The sequence below is a fragment of the Hibiscus syriacus genome, unplaced genomic scaffold (genome assembly GCF_006381635.1).
Source record: "Hibiscus syriacus cultivar Baekdansim isolate YM2019G1 unplaced genomic scaffold, ASM638163v2 tig00111783_pilon, whole genome shotgun sequence".
Classification (NCBI taxonomy): domain Eukaryota; kingdom Viridiplantae; phylum Streptophyta; class Magnoliopsida; order Malvales; family Malvaceae; genus Hibiscus; species Hibiscus syriacus.
The window spans coordinates 1,478,515-1,499,387 of NW_024063178.1; the positions used below are offsets into that span (position 1 = coordinate 1,478,515).

A 20,873-nucleotide genomic window follows, 5' to 3' on the forward strand; every position below is an offset into this window, starting at 1 on the left:
TCCATCCATAATTCCTTCGGGCAGGATGTTTTCAAATGTTTTATGAAAAATGAGAAAATTTTCTCATTTAAATATGAAAATTGAAAATTTTGAAAATTAAGAAAATGATTTTCAAAGTTTATTACCTAGTAAACTATTTCCAAAATTTGTAAGTCCTTTGGGCCATTAGTAAGTCTTTCAAGCATGATGAGTAAATCCTTCGGGTCATTTATAAGCCTTTCGAGCAAGATAATAAATCATTCGGGCCATCCATAAGACCTCTGGTAGGATGTTTTCACAGGTTTTTTTTCGTAAAATGAGAAAAGTTTCTCTTTTAAATCTAAAAATTGAAATTTTTGAAAAGTTAGAAAATGATTTTCAAAGTGTCTTTCCTTGTAAAGTATTTCCAAAATTGGTAAATCATTCAGGTCATCAATAACTCTGTCGAGCATGATGACTAAATCCTTCGAGTCATTTATAAGCTTTTCGAGCAAGATGATAAGTCTTCTGGGCCATCCATAAGACCTTCGGACATGATGCTTTCACATGTTTTTCGAAAAATGAGAAAAGTTTCTCGTTTAAATCTGAAAATTGAAATTTTTAAAAGTAAGAAAACGATTTTGAAAGTTTCTTACCTAGTAAACAATTTCCAAAATTGGTAAGTCCTTCGGGCCATCAGTAAGTCTTTCGAGCATGATGAGTAAATCCTTCGGGTCATATATAAGAATTTAGAGGAAGATGATAAGTTCTTCAGGCCATCCATAAGTCTTTTCGGCATGATGTTTTCACATCGTTTTTCGAAAAATAAGAAATGTTTCATTTAAATCTAAAAATTGAAATTTTTGAAAATTAAGAAAACAAATTTCAAAGTTTCTTACCTAGTAAACTATTTCAAAAATTGGTAAGTCCTTCAGGATATTAGTAAGTCTTTCAAGCATGGTGAGCAAATCCTTCGGGTCATCTATAAGCATTTCAAGCAAGATAATAAGTCCTTCTGGCTATCCATATTACCTTCGGGCAAAATGTTTTCACATGTTTTTTGAAAAATATGAAAAGTTTCTCATTTAAATCTAAAATTGAAATTTTTAAAAATTATGAAAACGATTTTCAATGTTTCTTACCTGGTAAATTATTTCCAAAATTGGCAAGTCCTTCGGCCCATTAGTAAGTCTTTCGAGCATGATAAGTAAATCCTCCAGGTCATCTATAAGCTTTTCGAGGAAGATGATAAGTCCTTCTTGCCATCCATAAGACCTTCGGGATGGATGTTTTCAAATGTTTTATGAAAAATGAGAAAAGTTTCTCATTGAAATCTAAAAATTGAAAATTTTGAAAAGTAAGAAAATAATTTTCAAAGTTTATTACCTAGTAAACTATTTCCGAAATTGGTAAATCTTTCAGGCCATCAGTAAGTCTTTCGTGCATGATGAGTATATCATTCAGGTCACATATAAGCTTTTCAAGAAAGTTGATAAGTCCTTCGGGCCATCAATAAGTTCTTCGGGCAAGATATTTTCACATATTTTCCGAAAAAAATGAGAATTTATTTTATTCAAATCTAAAAATTAAAATTTTTGAAAAGTAAGAAAACGATTCTTAAAGTTTTTTACCTAGTAAACTATTTCCAAAATTGGTAAGCCCTTTGGGCCATCAGTAAGTCTTTCGAGAATGATGTGTAAATCCTTAGGGTCATCTATAAGCCTTTTGAGCAAGAGATAAGTCCTTCTGGCCATTCGTAAGACCTTCGGGCAAGATGTTTTTACATATTTTCAAAAAATGAGAAAAATGTATCTTTTAAAAAAATTGAAATATTTGAAAAGTAAGAAAACTTTTTTCAAAGTTTCTTACCTAGTAAACTATTTCGAAAATTGGTAAGTCCTAAGGGTCATCAATAAGTCGTTCGAGCATAATGAGTAAATCCTTCGGGTCATATATAAGCTTTTCGAGCAAGATGATAAATCCTTCAAGCAAGACCTTCAGGCATGATGTTTTCACATGTTTTTAGAAAAATGAGAAATGTTTTTCATTTAAATCTGAAAATTGAAAATTTTGGAAAGCAAGAAAACGATTATCAAAGTTTCTTACCTAGTAAACTATTTCCAAATTTCGTAAGTCCTTTTGGCCATCAGTAAGTCTTTCGAGCATGATTAGTAAATTCTTCGGGTCATCTATAAGCCTTTAGAGCAAGATGATAAATTCTTCGGCAAATCCATAAGACCTTTCTGCAAGATGTTTTCACATGTTTTTTCGAAAAATGAGAAAAGTTTCTCATTTAAATTTGAAAATTAAAATTTTTAAAAAGTAAGAAAACGATTTTCAAAGTTTCTTACCTAGTAAACTATTTCAAAAATTTGTATGTCCTTTGGGCCATCAATAAGTCTTTCGAGCATGATGAGTAAATCCTTTCGGAACACAATAAGCCTTTCGAGCAAGATGATAAGTCCTTTGGGAAATCCATAAGACCTTTGGGCAAGATGTTTTCACATATTTTTTGAAAAACTGAGAAAAGTTTCTCATTTAAATCTAAAATTTGAACATTTTTAAAAGTAAGAAAACGATTTTCAAAGTTTATTACCTAGTAAACTATTATCAAAATTGGTAAGTCCTTCAGGTTATATATAAGCCTTTCAAGCAATATGATAAGTCCTTCGTGTCATCCATAAGGTTTTCGGGCAGGATAATTTCACATATTTTTCAAAAAATGAGAAAAATACCTCATTTAAATCTGAAAATTGAAATTTTTGAAAAGTAAGAAAATGATTCCCAAAGTTTCGTACCTAGTAAACTATTTCTAAAATTGGTAAGTCCTTCGGTCCATCAGTAAGTCCTTTGAGCATGATGTGTAAATCCTTCGGATCATCTATAAGCCTTTCGAGCAAGAGGATAAGTCCTTCAGGTGATTCATAAGTCCTTCGGGCAAGATGTTTCCACATGTTTTTTGAAATATGAGAAAAGTTTCTCCTTTAAATATGAAAAATTGAAAATTTTAAAAAGTAAAAAAATAATTTTCATAGTTTCGTACCTAGTAAAATTTTTCCAAAATTGGTAAGTCCTTCGGGCCATCAGTAAGTCTTTCGAGAATGATGAGTAAATCCTTTGGGTTATATATGAGCCTTTCAAGCAATATAATATGTCCTTCGGGTCATCCATATGGTCTTCGAGCAGGATGTTTTCACATATTCTTTTAAAAATGAGAAAAGTTTCTCATTTAAATCTAAAAATTGAAAATTTTGAAAAGTAAAAAAATGATTTTTAAAGTTTATTACCTAGTAATTTATTATCAAAATTTGTAAGTCATTTGGGCCATCAGTAAGTCTTTTGAACATGATGAGTAAATCTTCGGGTTATATATGAGCCTTTCAAGCAATATAATAAGGCCTTCGGTCATCTATAAGGTCCTCGAGGCGGATTTTTTTGCATATTTTCCAAAAAAAGATAAAAACATCTCATTTAAATCTGAATATTGAAATTTTTGAAAAGTAAGAAAATTATTCCCAAAGTATCGTACCTAGTAAATAATTTCTAAAATTGGTAAGTCCTTCGGCCAAGCAAGATGATAAGTCATGATAAGTTCGGGAGATCCATAAGACCATCGGGCAGGATGTTTTCACATGTTTTTTCAAAAAATGTGAAAACTTTCTCATTTAAATCTGAAAATTAAAATTTAGAAAAAGTAAGAAAATGAATTTTAAAGTTTCTTACATAGTAAACTATTTCCAAAATTGGTAATTCCTTCGGGCCATCACTAAGTCTTTTGAGCATGATAAGTAAATCCTCCAGGTCATTTATAAGCTTTTCAAGCAAGATGATAAGTCATTCGTGCCATCCATAAGACCTTCGGGTAGGATGTTTTCAAATGTTTTATGAAAAATGAGAAACATTTCTCATTTAAATATGAAAATTGAAAATTTTGAAAATTAAGAAAATGATTTTCAAAGTTTCTTACCTAGTAAACTATTTCCAAAATTGGTAAGTCCTTCAGGCCTTCAGTAATACTTTCGAGCATGATGAGTAAATCCTTCAGGTCATCTATAAGCCTTTCGAGCAAGATGATAAGTCCTTCGGGCCATCCATAAGACCTCTGGTAGGATGTTTTCACAGGGTTTTTCGAAAAATGAGAAAAGTTTCTCATTTAAATCTGAAAAATGAAATTTTTGAAAAGTAAGAAAATGATTTTCAAAGTTTCTTACCTAGTAAACTATTTCCAAAATTAGTAAGATCTTTGGGCCATCAATAAGTCTTTCGAGCATGATGAGTAAATCCTTCGGGTCATATATAAGCCTTTCGAGAAAGACGATAAGTCCTTCAGGCAGGATGTTTTTACATATTTTTAGAAAAATGAGAAATGTTTTTCATTTAAATCTGAAAATTGAAAATTTTGAAAAGTAAGAAAATGTTTTTCAAAGTTTCTTACCTAGTAAACTATTTCCAAAATTGGTAAGTCCTTCGGGCCATTAGTAAGTCTTTCGATCATGATGAGTAAATGCTTTGGGTCATCTATAAGCCTTTCGAGCAAGATGATAAGTCCTTCAGGCAGGATCTATAAGAATGAGGATGTTTTCACATCTGAAAATTTTTTGAAAAGTAAGAAAATGTTTTTCAAAGTTTCTTACCTAGTTCTTTGGGCCATCAATAAGTCTTTAGAGAATGATGAGTAATTCCTTCGGATCTTCTATATGTCTTTCGAGCAAGATGATAAGTCATTCAGGCCATCGATAAGACCTTTGGGCAGGATATTTTCATATATTTTTTGAAAATGAGAAAATTTTCTCATTTAAATCTGAAAATTGAAATTTTTGAAAAGTAAGAAACGATTTTCAAAGTTTCTTATGTAGTAAACTATTTCCAAAATTTGTAAGTCCTCCGAGCCATCAGTAAGTCTTTCGACCATGATGAGGAAATCTTTTGGCTCACCTATAAGCTTTTCAAGCAAGATGATAAGTCTTTCGAGCCATCCATAAGATCTTTGGGCATGATGTTTTCACATATTTTTTGAAAAATGAGAAAAATTTCTCATTTAAATCTAAAAATTGAAATTTTCGAAGAGTAAGAAAACGATTCTGAAAGTTTCTTACCTAGTAAATTATTTCGAAAATTAGTAAGTTATTCCGTCCATCAATAAGTCTTTCGAGCATTATGTGTAAATCCTTCGGGCCAACCATAAGCCTTTCGAGCAAGATGATAAGTTTTTCGGGCCATACATAAGACCTTCGTGCTAGATGTTTTCACATGTTTTTTGAAAAATGAAAAAGTTTCTCATTTAAATCTGAAAATTGAAATTTTTGAAAATTAAGAAAAGATTTTCAGATTTTCTTTCCTAGTATATTTCCAAAAATTGGTAAGTCCTTCGGGCCATCAGTAAGTCTTTCGAGCATGATGAGTAAATCCTTTGGGCCATCTATAAGTTTTTCGAGCAAGATGATAAGTTCTTTAGGCCATCCTTAATTCCTTCGGACATGATATTTTCACATATTTTTTGAAAAATCAGAAAAATATCTTATTTAAATATTAAAATTGAAATTTTTGAAAAGTAAGAAAATGAATTTCAAAGGTTCTTACCTAGTAAACTATTTCCAATATTTGTAAGTCTTTCGGGCCATCTGTAAGTATTTCAAGCATGATGTGTAAATCCTCCGGGTCATCTATAAGCATATCGAGAAAGATGATAAGTCCTTCGGGCCATCCATAAGACCTTCGGGTAGGATGTTTTCACATCTTTTTCGAAAAATGAGAAAAGTTTCTCATTTAAATCTAAAAATTGAAAAATTTGAAAAGTATGAAAACGATTTTCAAAGTTTCTTACCTAGTAAACTATTTCTAAAATTGGTAAGTCCTTTGGGCCAACAGTAAATCTTTCGAGCATAATTAGTAAATCCTTCGGGTCATCTATAAGCCTTTCGAGCAAGATGATAAGTGGTTTGGGCCATCCATAAGACCTTCGGGCATGATGTTTTCAAATGTTTTTCGAAAAATGAGAAAAGTTTCTCATTTAAATCTGAAAATTGAAATTTTTGAAAAGTAAGAAAATAATTTTCAGAGTTTCTTACCTAGTAAAATATTTCCAAAAATTGGTAAGTTCTTCGGGCCATCAATAAGTCTTTCGAGCATGATGAGTAAATCCTTTGGGTCATTTATAAGTCTTTCAAACAAGATGATAAGTTCTTTGGGCCATCCATAAGTCCTTCGGGCAGGATGTTTTCACATATTTTTTGAAAAATGAGAAAAGTTTCTCATTAAAATATTAAAATTGAAATTTTTGAAAAGTAAGAAAATGAATTTCAAAGTTTCCTAACTAGTAAACTATTTCCAAAATTGGTAAGTCTTTTGGGCCATCAGTATGTGTTTCAAGCATGATGTGTGAATCCTTCAGGTCATCTATAAACCTTTCGAGAAAGATGATGAGTCCTTCGGGCCATCCATAAGACCTTAGGCATGATGTTTTCACATGTTTTTCAAAAAATAAGAAAAGTTTCTCATTTAAATCTGAAAATTGAAAATTTTGAAAAGTAAGAAAATGATTTTCAAAGTTTCTTACCTAGTAAACTATTTCCAAAATCGGTAAGTCCTTCAGGCCATCAATAAATCTTTCGAGCATGATGAGTAAATCCTTCGGGCCATCTATAAGCCTTTGGAGCAAGATGATAAGTCATTCGGGCCATCCATAAGATCTGCGAGCAGGATATTTTCACATGTTTTTTGATAAATGAGAAATATTTTCTCATTTAAATCTGAAAAATTAAAATTTCTTAAAAGTAAGAAAACGATTTTCAAAGTTTCTTACCTAGTAAACAATTTCCAAAATTGGTAAGTCCTTCGGGCCATTAGTAAGTCTTTCGAGCATGATGAGTAAATCCTTTGTGTCATATATAAGCCTTTCGAGCAAGATGATAACTCATTCGGGCCATCCTTAAGACCTTCGGGCAGGATGTTTTCATATGTTTTTCGAAAAATGAGAAAACTTTTCATTTAAATTTGAAAATTAAAATTTTTGAAAAGTAAGAAAACGATTTCCATAGTTTTGTACCTATTAAACTACTTCCAAAATTGGTAAGTCCTTCTGGTGATCTGGTGATCTTTCGAGCAAGATGATAATTCTTTCGGGCCATCAATAAGACCTTCGGGCAAGATGCGTTCATGGGATTTTTTGAAAAGTAAGAAAGGAATTTCCAAAGTTTCTCAATTAGTAAGTTCTTCTGTCCATCAATAACTCTTTCGAGCATGATGATTAAACCTTTTGGGTCATCTGTCAATCTCACTTGAGGCAACATCTAGATGGAACTGGACAAAAAATGTTGTCTTTTTATCTTTGCCCTATTCTTGTTAACACAAGAGTGAGCAAAGAGGGGCAATTATCAACATTCATTTTCATCCTGACATTTTTATGTTATTAATAATAATAATAATAATTATAATTATAAGTATTTATTATTGTTATTAATATTATTATTATTATTTTAGGCTTTACAAACCCAAATTGGGCCCAGTTAAAACTCAATACCTGGGCCTAACTACCTAGTAACCTAACCGGCTCAGTACCCAAAGCCTTATCCTGAGCCCAATGCTAACCCTAATTAGTTAGGGTTTTTAAACCCTAACCACCTCCACTAGATCCAATGGCCCCGATGAAGATCTATCGTCGTCCATCTCTACCAATCATCTGCCACCGTTTCCACCAAACACGCATCAGCCCTCTGCCATGACAGTTCACCCAAGTCAGCAAGCAACCCCAAATCCACAAACAAACCATATAATCATTTGATTTTATTAAAAATTAAAAAAAATATATGTACAGAGAGTTATAAAAACTCGAGCAAGTTGTAAGAAAAGGGTTCCCCTTTTCAGTTTCAAAAAAGCAATACAAAGAAAAAAACATTCAAGGTATTTTTTTCATTATTGTTTTTCTAGTTTTGAAACACAAGAAAAAAATAATAAAACAACCAAAACCTTGCAATAAAATCGAAACCAAAAAGAGGAATAAATCTAGGAAAATACCTTAGAGTGAGGAGTAAAGCCAGAGGGGGTCGGTTCGTCTTCGTCAGAGGTCACCGGATTGCAAGAAAATCGAAAGCTTACGGGGGTTTTTGGGTCTTTAGGGTTTTTATTAAGTTTTTCCTTAGATTTAGGCTTAGGGAGATAGATCTAAGTGTTAGGGAGCTTTTGGGTCATTTTGTGTGTTCTGACCGTCGTGTGTGGTGGCCTGAACGGTGGTAGGAGTCGGGGTAAGGCGGTCGGTAGTGAGCCGACCAAAGAGAAAAGAAGAGAGAGAAGAGATCTTTTATATTTTTTTAAAAAAAAACGTATGGTTAAAGTTGTATTTATTAAAAAAAAATAGGAGAATCATGCTTAGGTCCCCCTAACTTGCGCGCGTTGTTATGATATAGTCACCTATAGGGGCTGAAATTTATATTTACCCATTTCTATCTATGCTTTATAATTTTTAGGATAATTACAGTTTAGTCCCCCTAACTTTAGCATGTTTTTGCATGTTAGTAACCTGTAGGGACTGATTCTATAATTTACCCATTGTTGTTCATGTTATATATTTTTAGAGTTATTTGCATTTTAATCCTATATGTTTAGCATGTCTTTATTGTTTAGTCATGTGTAGTGATGATTTATTTTTTTAAATACTTCTGGACTGATTTAGTAATTTACCCTTTTTTATTTGAATGCATGTTTTAAGATAGAAAAAAAGGAATAATTAGGAAATAGTCCCTTTAGTTTCTGCATGCTTATATTTCAAACTATAATCTATTTTTTATTTAATTTAATTTGGCCATGCAATTTTATTTTATTTTAATTTGGTGCCCATGTTTTATTTATTTTTATTCTTTTTTATTTTAGCACTCAATATTAAAAATGCTCATTTTAGTCGCTTTTGCATTTTATCTTGTTTTAGTTTTTGACATGATCTTTTGTTTGTTTATATTTTAGCCCTATTTTCATTTTAATTTAATTTTGGCATGTTGCTTGCATGTTATTTCATTTTATTCATTAATTAATTTTGCATAATACCCTTATAATCATTTCTTGACTCGAATCAAAATAATTTGACTAAGGGTAATATTCGTTCATTTTATTATTGTCGTAAAGTGACAGTTTTAACGTATAAGAAAGTAACTTTCGATAATTTTAAAATGAAAGTCTATCCCATTTAGTGACACGAATTAAATTGATTCCATTTTAAAATTTGAGGATTGAGAAAAAGATCATGTTCTTTTAATTAAATTCACCGAGAAAAGACTGTTACATCAAATCTAAGGTCTCATCTCGATGTATTTAAATAATTGAACATCCTTATTCTCATTAAGTATTGGTAAAATAAATAATTAATTATACTTGCTTGATGTATGCTTTTAATTTGTTTTATTTTTGCATGTGTTTGTCAATATGATTTCAAAGTAGTAACACTGGAATCAACATTGAGAACAGTAATATCTTTTCATTTTGGTTGGAATAATAAATGACTGCTTTAAGGCATGAGAGGTTATTTATTCTCGATTGGAAATAATTAGATATTATCATTTTCTCTCTTACAATTATTTCGTGTTGTTTTTTTTTTGAATTAATAATGAACTATATAATAGAGTTTTAATATTTCTTTATTTCGATTGGAGTAAGAATCGATTGCTTTAAGGTATGAGAAGTCGATTCTTCTCGATAGGAAATAATTAAATATTATTGTTCTTCGTCCTAAAATTCAAAGGACATTGCTTGTATGAGATCTTAAATTAAATTAGAATATAATTCTTAAGTCTCATTGCAATGACAACTAATTAATCGACCAGGTACCGATTTAGGATTCTGTGGGGGTGCTAATCCTTCCCCACACATAACCGACCCCAAACATATATTTTGGTAACGCAGACCGCAAATTTGTTATTTTAATTAAAATGAATGTTTTTTAAAAGACATACTTTTTGGGTGCCCAATCACACTCTAATCAAATATTAGTGACGACTCCTCGAACCATATTTTATTGTTAACCGACAAAAAAATTATTCGAAACGAGGCCCCTTTTCCCTTTAAAAAACCGTTTCGACTATGGCATTCTGAATACGAATCAAGTGTCTGTTTCACTCTAGAATTAAAAAAAATAGTCTAAAATTCTTCAAATTCTTTTAAAATTAAACACAAAAAATAAAAAAATTATTATTAATATTCCTTTAAAAATAAATAAACTAAAAAACTAAATCTATACCTTAATGAAATGTATAAAATATTTGTTTATAATATTGTTATATTATTTTTTGTTATGTTTATAATATTAATTATAATTTTTTAATATTTATATTTTTTTAGATTACATCTTTAATATTTACAAATATTAAAAATTTATAATTAATATATAAATATAATAAAAATTATAACATAACAATACTATAAACAAAAACTTTATGGGTTTAATTATGATATATATAAATTTATACTTTTGATGTATTTATTTTTAAAAGAATATTAATATTAAATATATTATTGTGGTTTAAATTTAAAGGAACTCGAAGTGTTATGTGCTAGATTTGTTGAGTTTTAGATTTTTTTGTGAAGCATATATCAAATTTGAGTTCAAAATATAAAAATGAGTGAATAATAACTTTTAGGGTCTAACAGTCGATGTTTTCAAAAAATAGGGTCTAATAGTCGATGATGACGACAACTGATGACAGTCACTGGTGATTTGTAGTGATGATGGTGAGTGGTGGAAGTGACGAGAGATTTTAATTGAATTCAAGGATCAATTTGATATTTTATCTAAAGTTTAGGAGTCAAAAATTGATACTTTATCTAAAGTTCAAGATCTAACTAGTATTCAATCTAAACTTTAGGGGTAAAATTAAAAATTAACCCCCTTTTAACTAATGTGCCACTTCATCTAGTTGATAGGAGTTAATGACTCAGTGACTAAAATATAACAATCAATAATGTAAGTTACCAAAACTTAATAATTTTGAATTTGATGAGAAAAAGTGTACAAATGTGGAAAAAAGTGACCAATATAATATTTTACCCTAAAAATTATTAGATAAAATAAATATTTAGTTCCATACAATGAACTTCTTTTTTATTAAGCTAAGGTGATTACAAAGTAATATATGTTCTAAATACTCTCAACCATTTGACAATGAACGCTTAATCACCTTACTACAATCGCTAGTGCTCGAACCTATTATCTCTAGGAACAACAACAATTTCTTTAACTACTTAGATAAGTTGGTTCTTGCATGAACTTTTTATATCAATAAAATAAAATTAAAAATAAAATATTATAGATAATTACTAAATCCAAAAATTATATCATTCGCAAATAATTTAATTTCCTTTGAGTATCGGCAATTTATTTCTTTTAATTTGAACCATGTTAAGATTAATAAATTTAAAGGTACATTCTTCATCATCATTGAAATATATAAATGTAAGCTTAATATCAAAATAAATGTCCAAATTATACCGTTTTTCCCAAATAGGTGCCTAAACTATTTTTTAACTATCTAGGTGTCTAAAGTTAAAAATGTTACCCATTTAGGTATTCGGGCCATCAACAACGTTAATTTACACCGCTATGTGATACGTGTCATGATCTGGTGATTTTAGAACTTATTTTTAAAATAAATATTAAAAATATTATTATATTTAGAAAAAAATCCTAATTTCTCTGAAATTATAAATATCCACTAAATCCTAAAATTCACAAATCCTAACCTTAACTCGTTGTCGTAGTCGTTTCTAACAACTAAAACCGTCATCGATGTAGCCTCTGCCAACCTCCTAGTCATACGTCATCGTATTTGCTGTCAATTGGTTGTCGAAATCGCATGGGATCGCGATTTTCAACCTAGAGTTCACATAGTATAAAACATCGATTCGTCATTGATCGACTGTCAATCGATCAAGATTTCTTAGGGGTTTGGTCGCCAGGTGGAGGAGAGGTCGGGTGGAGCTTCATCGATGGAAAAAGGTGGTGGCTATCGTAGGTTTAGGGGTTGAAATGAAGGTTTTCAAAATTTTGGGTTTATTTCAAAAAATTTTATTTTTTAAAAATATATAGATAATTTTTAATAAAAAAATAAATTTACCTGAGTTTGACACGTCTCACTTAACGGGGAAATTAACACCATTTACGGTTCGATCACCTAAATGGGTAACGTTTGTAACGTTACGCATCTGGATGAGTCAAAAAATAGTTTAGAAACCTATTTATGAAAGGTGGTATAGTTTCGGCTCTTATTTTGATATTAAGCCATAAATGTACATGTCTATTTAACCCAACCAAAATTTGATTTTACATATGAAGAAAAACTAACTCCCATTCACAATCAATAATAGAATGGATGGTTATAAATAATAATTGAACCCAATCCAACAAGTCTGAATAAATCAACCAAATTCAAACATGATTAGATTTAAACCAAACATGGAAGTTGACAAAACTTTCTACTTACCAAATAGCACATTTCCAAATTCAGTAAAGAAAAATCTTGGATATGATCATCTTCATGCTCTAGTTGTTCAATCTCTTGCACTAATTGTTTCAGCTCGGGACTGGCACTTAAATCCTCTTGGTAACAACTCAATCCAATCTTTAAAAGATTCATCATTCCAATCTTGGTTCCGATCACGTTACTATCAAACCCTTAGTTTGCTCTTTTTCTCCTTAACCATCTGGCTGACTAAGGAGGGTAAAATTGATTCATTATGATCATAATTAGGGTTTAGATAGTTCTCTTGGAACTTACACATTACGATCTCTAATACCAGTATCCCTAAGCACCACACATCGGTTTTCTTGCTTATGCGACCTCGAAGAGCAAACTCGGGTGATTTGTAAGCAGCCATGAACATGTGGATTTGTTCTTGGTTGATCACTGGTGCGAGTCCATAATCACATAAAAATGGGTTAAAGTTGTGGTCCAAAAGCACGTTGGAAGATTTCAAATTTCCATAGGGAAGTGTTAGAGTAGGAAGTTCTTTGTGTAGATAACTCAAACCCCTTGCCACGCCTTTTATGGTCTCCACTCGACTTCCCCAATCAAGTCTAGGTTTATCGTTGCCTGGAGGTCAAAACAATGGAGTTGAGTTATAGAGTGAAGGAATCATGTCATTTTAAATTAAATAAATAATAAAAGGATAAACCATAATTTGGTAAGCGTTAAAGAATTTACCATTAAGGTGAGTAGCCAAGCAGCCATTTTGGATGCAATTAGAAACCAACAATTTTTCATCTTTCATGTAGTGATAGCCGGAAAGAGGCAACAAGTTATGATGGTTCAACCTGCCTAATTTTCTCATGTGCTCATCAAAATCTTGCTTCACCCCATTGTTCATTTGCTTATGCCTCTTCTCCACGACGGGTTCATCGTACATCACCATCACCACCTTGTACGAAGCAGCAAAACTCCCACTCCCAAAAACCTCAGCCGAGGCTCTCAACAAATCTTGCAAACAAAACCTTTGGGACGTATTCAAGAATGTTAGTTTCCCATGCTGAAGGCTATTGGCCGCCTTGTTTTTCCCTTGATTCAACAACATTTGTTCCTGGAGGCAGAAACATCAATACTACTACAAGTGTGGAAATGGTGAGCAGCAGCAGGAGTACAGATATCAGAATCAGCCGAGCAGATGGTGCCTTTTCTTCCGGGGTAGAAGTCGAGGTGCATGCTTGTAATGGTTCCCCGCAGAAATTCTTGTTGCCTGCATCATCATAAGCAATTAAAAATGTGGGAACCCAAGAGTACTTTGGTTAGTTTTCATGGTTTTGCCTAGTCAAGCACCTAAATTATACGAGAACCGAGGACTTGCGTTATTGGCAACACACACATGTATATAAATATATAAAAGAATGGAGCTGATACCTGAGAACATGGCTGCACCCATATGGCTTAGGCTTGGAGGGATAGGACCTTCCAATCGATTGTTAGCAAAGCTAGCCACCTTAAGATTATGCCTAGAATCAGGTATTACACCAACAAATTGATTCCCTTCTAGTCTCAACATCAAAAGCTTAAGCAACATGGTTTGGGACGATGAGATTTTTCCAGTGAAACCATTATTAGCCAACAACACTTTCTTCAACGATCTCATCCCTTTGAACGCATCATCAGCTATCTCCCCACTAAAATCATTATCCGACAGATACAAAGCCTTCAATGCACTCAGTTTCCTTACGTTAAACATTGCAACTTCAAATTTATTGTTCATAAGGCTTAAAGTGCGTAACGCTGGCGATGCTTCAAGGATTTCTACATTCATATTCCCTTTTAAACCCATGTTTTCAAGCTGCAAACTCCATGTTTTACCCTCAACGCAAATCACTTCCATCCAATTTGCCTCGTTTCCTTTGCATGGACTAGTTGAACCATCCCAATTGCTGAGAGATGAATGATTTGCTAATGAATCCCTAAATCCCAAAAGAATTTAACTATCTCTGTCGCCCAACGATACGATACCCAATAACAGAAAAGGAATAATTACTACAGGTAGCCACAAATTTTTGGAGCACATCATCATCTGATTAATCTCATCTACGTAAAAGATGAGCAAGGAAATGATATGGAGATTAAAGATTCATCAACAATCAACTTATATTAATACATCAAATCCTTTGCTTTCTTTACGTTAGGTCGTTTTGTATGTTTGAGTAAAATGACAAGAATAGAAGATAATACTAAGGAGCTATTTTTCAGTTGATAATTGATTAGAGGGTCCAACGGTTTGGGATTGAGCAAATGTTGGTATGTTGAACTTAAAAGAATGATTTTTAATTGTTTTACAAGTTTAAATGTATGAATGTTGCTTAGGAGAGATCCAAGGACAACCTTCGATTTCTAATAATTTTTTGGGGGTCATTTACAAATTTCATCACTGAACTTTACTTGTTCTCCTATTTTTCTCATTAAACTTTAAAAGTTTTTAATTTTCTCACTGAACTTAATACATTGGGTTTTTTTGGTCATTGAACTTTGATATCTCTCCTATTTTGGTCACTCCTCCGTTAAATAGTCAACAACGTTAAAAACGACACCATTTTAAAAAAAATACCAAAACGACATCTTTTTGCATCTACATAATTGCCCATTTTAACACCGTAATGGTCGAGTGACAAAAAAAGTCCAATGTATTATGTTCAGTGAAGAAATTGAAAAGTTTTAAAGTACAGTGGATGAAATAGGAGAGAGAATCAAATTCGGTTACCAAATTTGTAACTTGCCCTTTTTCACGCTAATATGCAGTTTGGTTGGTTTAAACTATTCAATAATAAAAGCTTAAGCAAAGTTGTTATTATTTACATTATGTGTTATGGTGGTTTAATTGTTTTCTCATTATAGTTTATGGCTAATCTTCTTTGTATAATCTACATATATGCCTCTTTTCTTAATTTTAAGAATAATTATTTTTGAATGCATTAAGCGACCTCAGTGATTTAAGATAGTGTTATTTTTTTCTAGATATTCAGAATCAAACAATTGTGTTGCAATATGTATGCGTTGATAACGACTAAAAAAATTATGAACATATACATTGTAATCACCTAAATTATTAAAAAAAAGTTACTTAAGGGATAATTGTTTATTTCGGATATAATCTTAACTCAAAGGATATTATCATCATCATCATCATTATTATTATTATTATTATTATTATTATTATTATTATTATTATTATTATTATTATTATTATTATTATTATTATTATTATTGTTATTATTATTATTATTATTATTAATCAATCACTCATAAAAGTATGTATTTTTTTGCTTTAGTCTTTAAAAATTAGAAGTTCTATTAAAGTGTCCTAAACATTTAAAAATTAATATATAAGTTAATTTTAAAATGATTATATTATATAATATTTGTTGAGTCAATCAAGAGGTTGAAATAGCCAATAAGGGGGTGAATTGGCAAAAAAAAAATTTGGTGGAAGCTTAAAAGAAAAATGAAAAATTGAACACATGATTTTAGAGTGGTTTAACTTTCTAAACCAAAGTCTGCATCCACTACCTTAGCTATCCACACTAAGCATTTTCACAAATTCACTAATTTGTATCAACCTTTGAGGACAATGTGTAACCTTACAACTCCCTCAAGAATTATGCCCCAAGTTCTGGAGACACTCTAACAAATAAGAACACTTGACAAATGAAACAAATGAGTACAAAGTGTTTTTTGAAAGCAAAAGGAATATCGAAGAATGTTGACTTTGATTTTGGCTCAATGTGATTGCTTCGAATTTCTGTTTGATCCCTTATCTTCACATATGATTTGGAATATTGTTTTCATACCCCTTCATTCAATTCTATTCGTTTGGGTTCTTGTAAGAGTTAATAGAGTCGTTAGGATGAAATTTCCCACAATAATGTTACCCAGACGCCTTGAGTACTGATACTTGTGCTTAGAGTATCGGTACTACATACATTAAGTACAAAAATCTAGTCATTGGGAGAGGGGAGTATGGGTACTCCAACATGAGTATCGATAATCGATACTTGCACAATATTGGTACCAAAATAGGCTACTGGAATTTGCAATTGTCAAAACCATAAAGCGAAGATCGGTACTCCATCTTGAGCATCGATACTTGTACAGTATCAGTACCAAAATAGCCTACTTGAATTTGTAAAGCTCCAATAGTATCGGTACTACTATGAGCAGTATTGTTGCCTTTGTGTATTTTCAGGCTAATTGTATTGATACTGTATCAATACTACATGAATACTTTTGGTATTGTTCTTGATGTATAGGTACTATTGGGTTAAAAAATAATTTTTTGACTCGATTAAATTTTGAAACCCTTTGTAAAAATGTTTGAAAATTATTTCCTGTGTATGACTTGAATTTTCAAAAGAGTAAGGAGTAAAAATTGAGTTTTTGATGTTAAAAAGTTTATATCGAATATAAACTTGAAAATGAAATAAAAAAATCTTAAAATTTCTTTAAAAATATTAATTTTTGGCATATCAAAATTTCAAAGCATGGTTTAATGATCTCCCCCTTTTTGATATAACAAAACCTTTGAAAATTTTAAGATTTTTTGAAAATAAATACTTGAAACCTGAGTCCCCGTGGCAGATAAGTGAAACTTTATTGTAGCAAACCGCAAGTCCATCGTCTCCATAAAAGTCTGGAAGTAAGAAGGAAACACACTCGCATCCTCACCTCTAACTCGAGGAGGATCCTCAGGAAAATGATTCACCGGATCATCGATATCATGTATTACATCATGTCCTGAGTCTAAGTTGCATCAGAGGAAGAACCAACTGCTTGCTTCTTTTTTCTTTGCCACTTGTTTTCGACTTGTTCCCATCCCGATTTTTTAAGAGATTTTAGGTTAATGAATGAGGTCAAGGGAATCCCAGGGTCAAGGGAAACATTGATTTTAGCTTTGAGAACATATGGCTCAAAAGGCAACCATAGACTAATAACTCGACTCACTTGGAATGAATGTTGTTGATGGTGTTAACAAGCTAACCAAACACTATCTGAGCAAAATTTATCCTTTGATTATTTTGACAGCAATGAAGCCACCAAATGTTGGTATTACGGAGAGTGAAATATTTACCTTCGGATGGTCGAAACCTCTAAGAGATAATCAAATGAATGAAGCACTCATGATAGTCAAGGAGACTAGCACTAATTCTTTCTTGGACTGTGCCATACCCTAAAAATTTCTTTAAAACTAATTAATTATTTTTCCGGACTAAACTACAAATTTTTAAAACTTCTGTGCTAAATTTAAAAGTTTTGGAAATTTAGGGGCTAATTATGTAATTTACCCATCCTTGTATATTAGCTAAAATAACAAAAAGGTGAGGTAGGGGGTTGGCTTGGCTCAAACCCATGACCTAGGGTATGGCCGACCATGCCCCTACAAACTGGCCTAGACCCTATTTATTTTTAAAATATTAAATTATATATATTATTCGTTTTATTTTTTGGGTTTCTATTTACCCAAACCAGAAAACCCCCTCCTCGTGATTCAACCATATTTCCCCCAAATTTGGGAACCCTAAGCCACCTCTCCCCATCACCGATTTAGCTGTTGTTACCATGCTCTGTCCCCACCGGTCAAACCAGCATCCTCCGATGAACCCAACCCAACCGTTAGCAACCCGAATCGGCCACCAGTTGGACGAAATCAAGAGTAAACCGTCGTGACCCGACATTCATTTTTCGTCAATTCAAACCGTCGTTCTCATCGACTAGCCTCACTGCCTATTCCGTTAGCTTCCTTGTCACCGTGCTATCGTCTTTTTTCCACCGTCGGCGTGGGTAACCTCAGGTTATATTTTGGTTAATTTTCTTCTAATTTTGGTTTATTTTTAGCTAGTTATTACATGTAATTGGTTGATCGAGGTTATGGTAGTAATCGACCATTGACCAAACCCCTTTTCACCAGTTCACACTCCTCCACGTGTCGCCGCGTGCGTGTGGGGCTTGTCCCCAACTCTATATCCTTCTAGAAATCGATCCAGCCGGTATGGACTGGTCTGAAGCCTACTCGAATAGTTGACTGAACTGAACTGTTGACCCGACCCGTTGAATTTGGTCAGAGTTGATCGTTGAATGATCATACCATTGACTTCGACAGAAAAAGTCAAAATTTCCAAAAATCCCTATTTTATGTTTTTCGGCGTCCTTAGTCCGATTTCGAAGTCTGTTTTGCCAAATTCAAACATGAAAGTCTCTCAATTGACCCGTAAAACCGAAAAGTATTATTTAAGTTATTTTATTCAATTAATTTAATCGAAGGGTCAATGACTAATTAATCTTATTATTTGTTAAAGGTACTCAAGGATCTCCTAACCGTTTGACTGCTCGACCTGGTTCCTCCTGATCCGCTCGTCCTCGAGATGCCATGAATACCTGTATAGTTTTATAACCCTATTCGATATTCTGTTAAGAATATTATTCAGTATAAGACCATGTTCTGATATGACTTAGGTTCCCGTTCAGTCAAAGAGCCTAGTGAAGCCGAAGCTCGATAGATATTCTCAGACTGATCCATTTTGCGAGGTGTGTTCATTGTGTGGAAAATAAATGTTTTAAATTGAGCTCATTTTTTTGCATGATACCAATAAATGTAAAACCCGAAATCCGTATATTTATACCTATAAAGATTACGGATGTCAACCGTATTTCTAAAACCATTATCAATTAATAACAAAATTTAAAATTTATTTTCTTAAAATGGTAATTGATATTATAATAATATCATATCATGTAATTTATATTTTGTTATAGCAAATTTAATTCAAAATATTTTTTTAATGAACCGTACCCGTGAACAGTGAACAGTGTATCGATGAGCTACAGTAATGTGAGCAGTGCATGGATGCATCAAAACATCGAATTAATATTATGCATCGATACACTACAGTAACTGCTACAGTGCATCGATACGCTACAGTAACTGCTACAGTAATTTCAGCATTATACAAAAACTCATAAAATTACCATTTTGTTTCCAAATTTGTTCAACAAAATAAATTAAAACATTTATAATTACATTCCACTAATAAAACTAACATTACGATGTCTTACTGATATTGAAATATACTTCTCAATCTTTGATGACGCTTTAAACTCTTTATTCCATTAATGACTTTTTACCTACGCGTGAAAATCATCACACGCTAAGTATATACTTAGTGAGGAAATTAAAATGCCATAAAATCATGTTATCAATATATCCAATTTTTACCATGATCAAAATGCTATAAGATTTCTTATCAATATACATACCATTTAATCCATTAGCTCGTAAGCTTATTTTACCATTATACTTACCAATATTCCATAAGCTCGTAAGCTTATTTTACCAATCTACTAACTATAATTTCATAAGAAATTTGTACAATTCGTATAATTTTCGTATAATATTAGAACTCTCAGTGCTCTATTTGGAATATCATATACTTAATATGATTTCCTCATCATTTTAGCACACGAAGTGCCCTATGCGAGAATCCATACCATTAGTATGATTCCTTTACAATTTTTAGCACATAAAGTGCCCTATATAAAAATCCATACTATTAGTATGATTTCCTTATCCTTGTAGCACCCTTAGTGCTTTTTCTGGAAATCCATACACTCAGTATGATTCCCTTACCATTTTAGCACATATAATTCCCTATATGGAAATCCATATATTCAATATGATTTCCTTATCATTTTAGCACACTCAATGCTCCATATGGAAATCCATACACTCAGTATGATTTCCTTATCTTTTTAGCACATATAATGCCCTATCTGGAAATCCATATATCCAATATGATTTCCTTATCATTATAGCACACTCAGTGCTCCATAAGGAACTCCATACACTCAGTATAATTTACTTATCTTTTTAGCATTCTCAGTGCTCCATATGGAAATTCATACACTCAGTATGATTTTCTTAACTTTTTAGCACACTCAGTGCTCCATATGGAAATTCATATACTCAGTATGATTTCCTTATCATTTTAGCACATATAGTGCCATTTGGTAATCACTATACATACATTAATAAATCATGCTATTTTAACTATTACCACATGTACGTGCATAATTAGATGCACTCACCTGGTTCGCCTTGCTTATAAATCCTGATTAGCAAGATAATTACTTTGAGACTTGGCCTTTGCCTTTCTCCTTACTCGACTCGGAAGCTTTATTTCGATCTATCTCCCATTCATTGAGTACATGTATATTACCAATTGTTAGTGTATTTACTAACCATTATAACACTTACACAACAACCCATCAATTTTCCAGAATTCAGACAACTCACACTATCTTTAAAGAATCAGTATTCTGTATTCATATACAAACTGGAATTCAATTCTGTCTATTCCGTTTAAAACTAGACTTGAATACGAATCTATCCATATAAATAACTTCTTCTAATTCATT

General features: G+C 31.9%; 1 pseudogene; it reads right to left on the reverse strand.

Annotated features, from left to right (window-relative positions):
• Positions 1–7,625: 7,625 nt before the first annotated feature.
• On the reverse strand, positions 7,626–14,391 carry LOC120170673 (annotated as a pseudogene).
• Between the last annotated feature and the right edge of the window lie 6,482 nt (positions 14,392–20,873).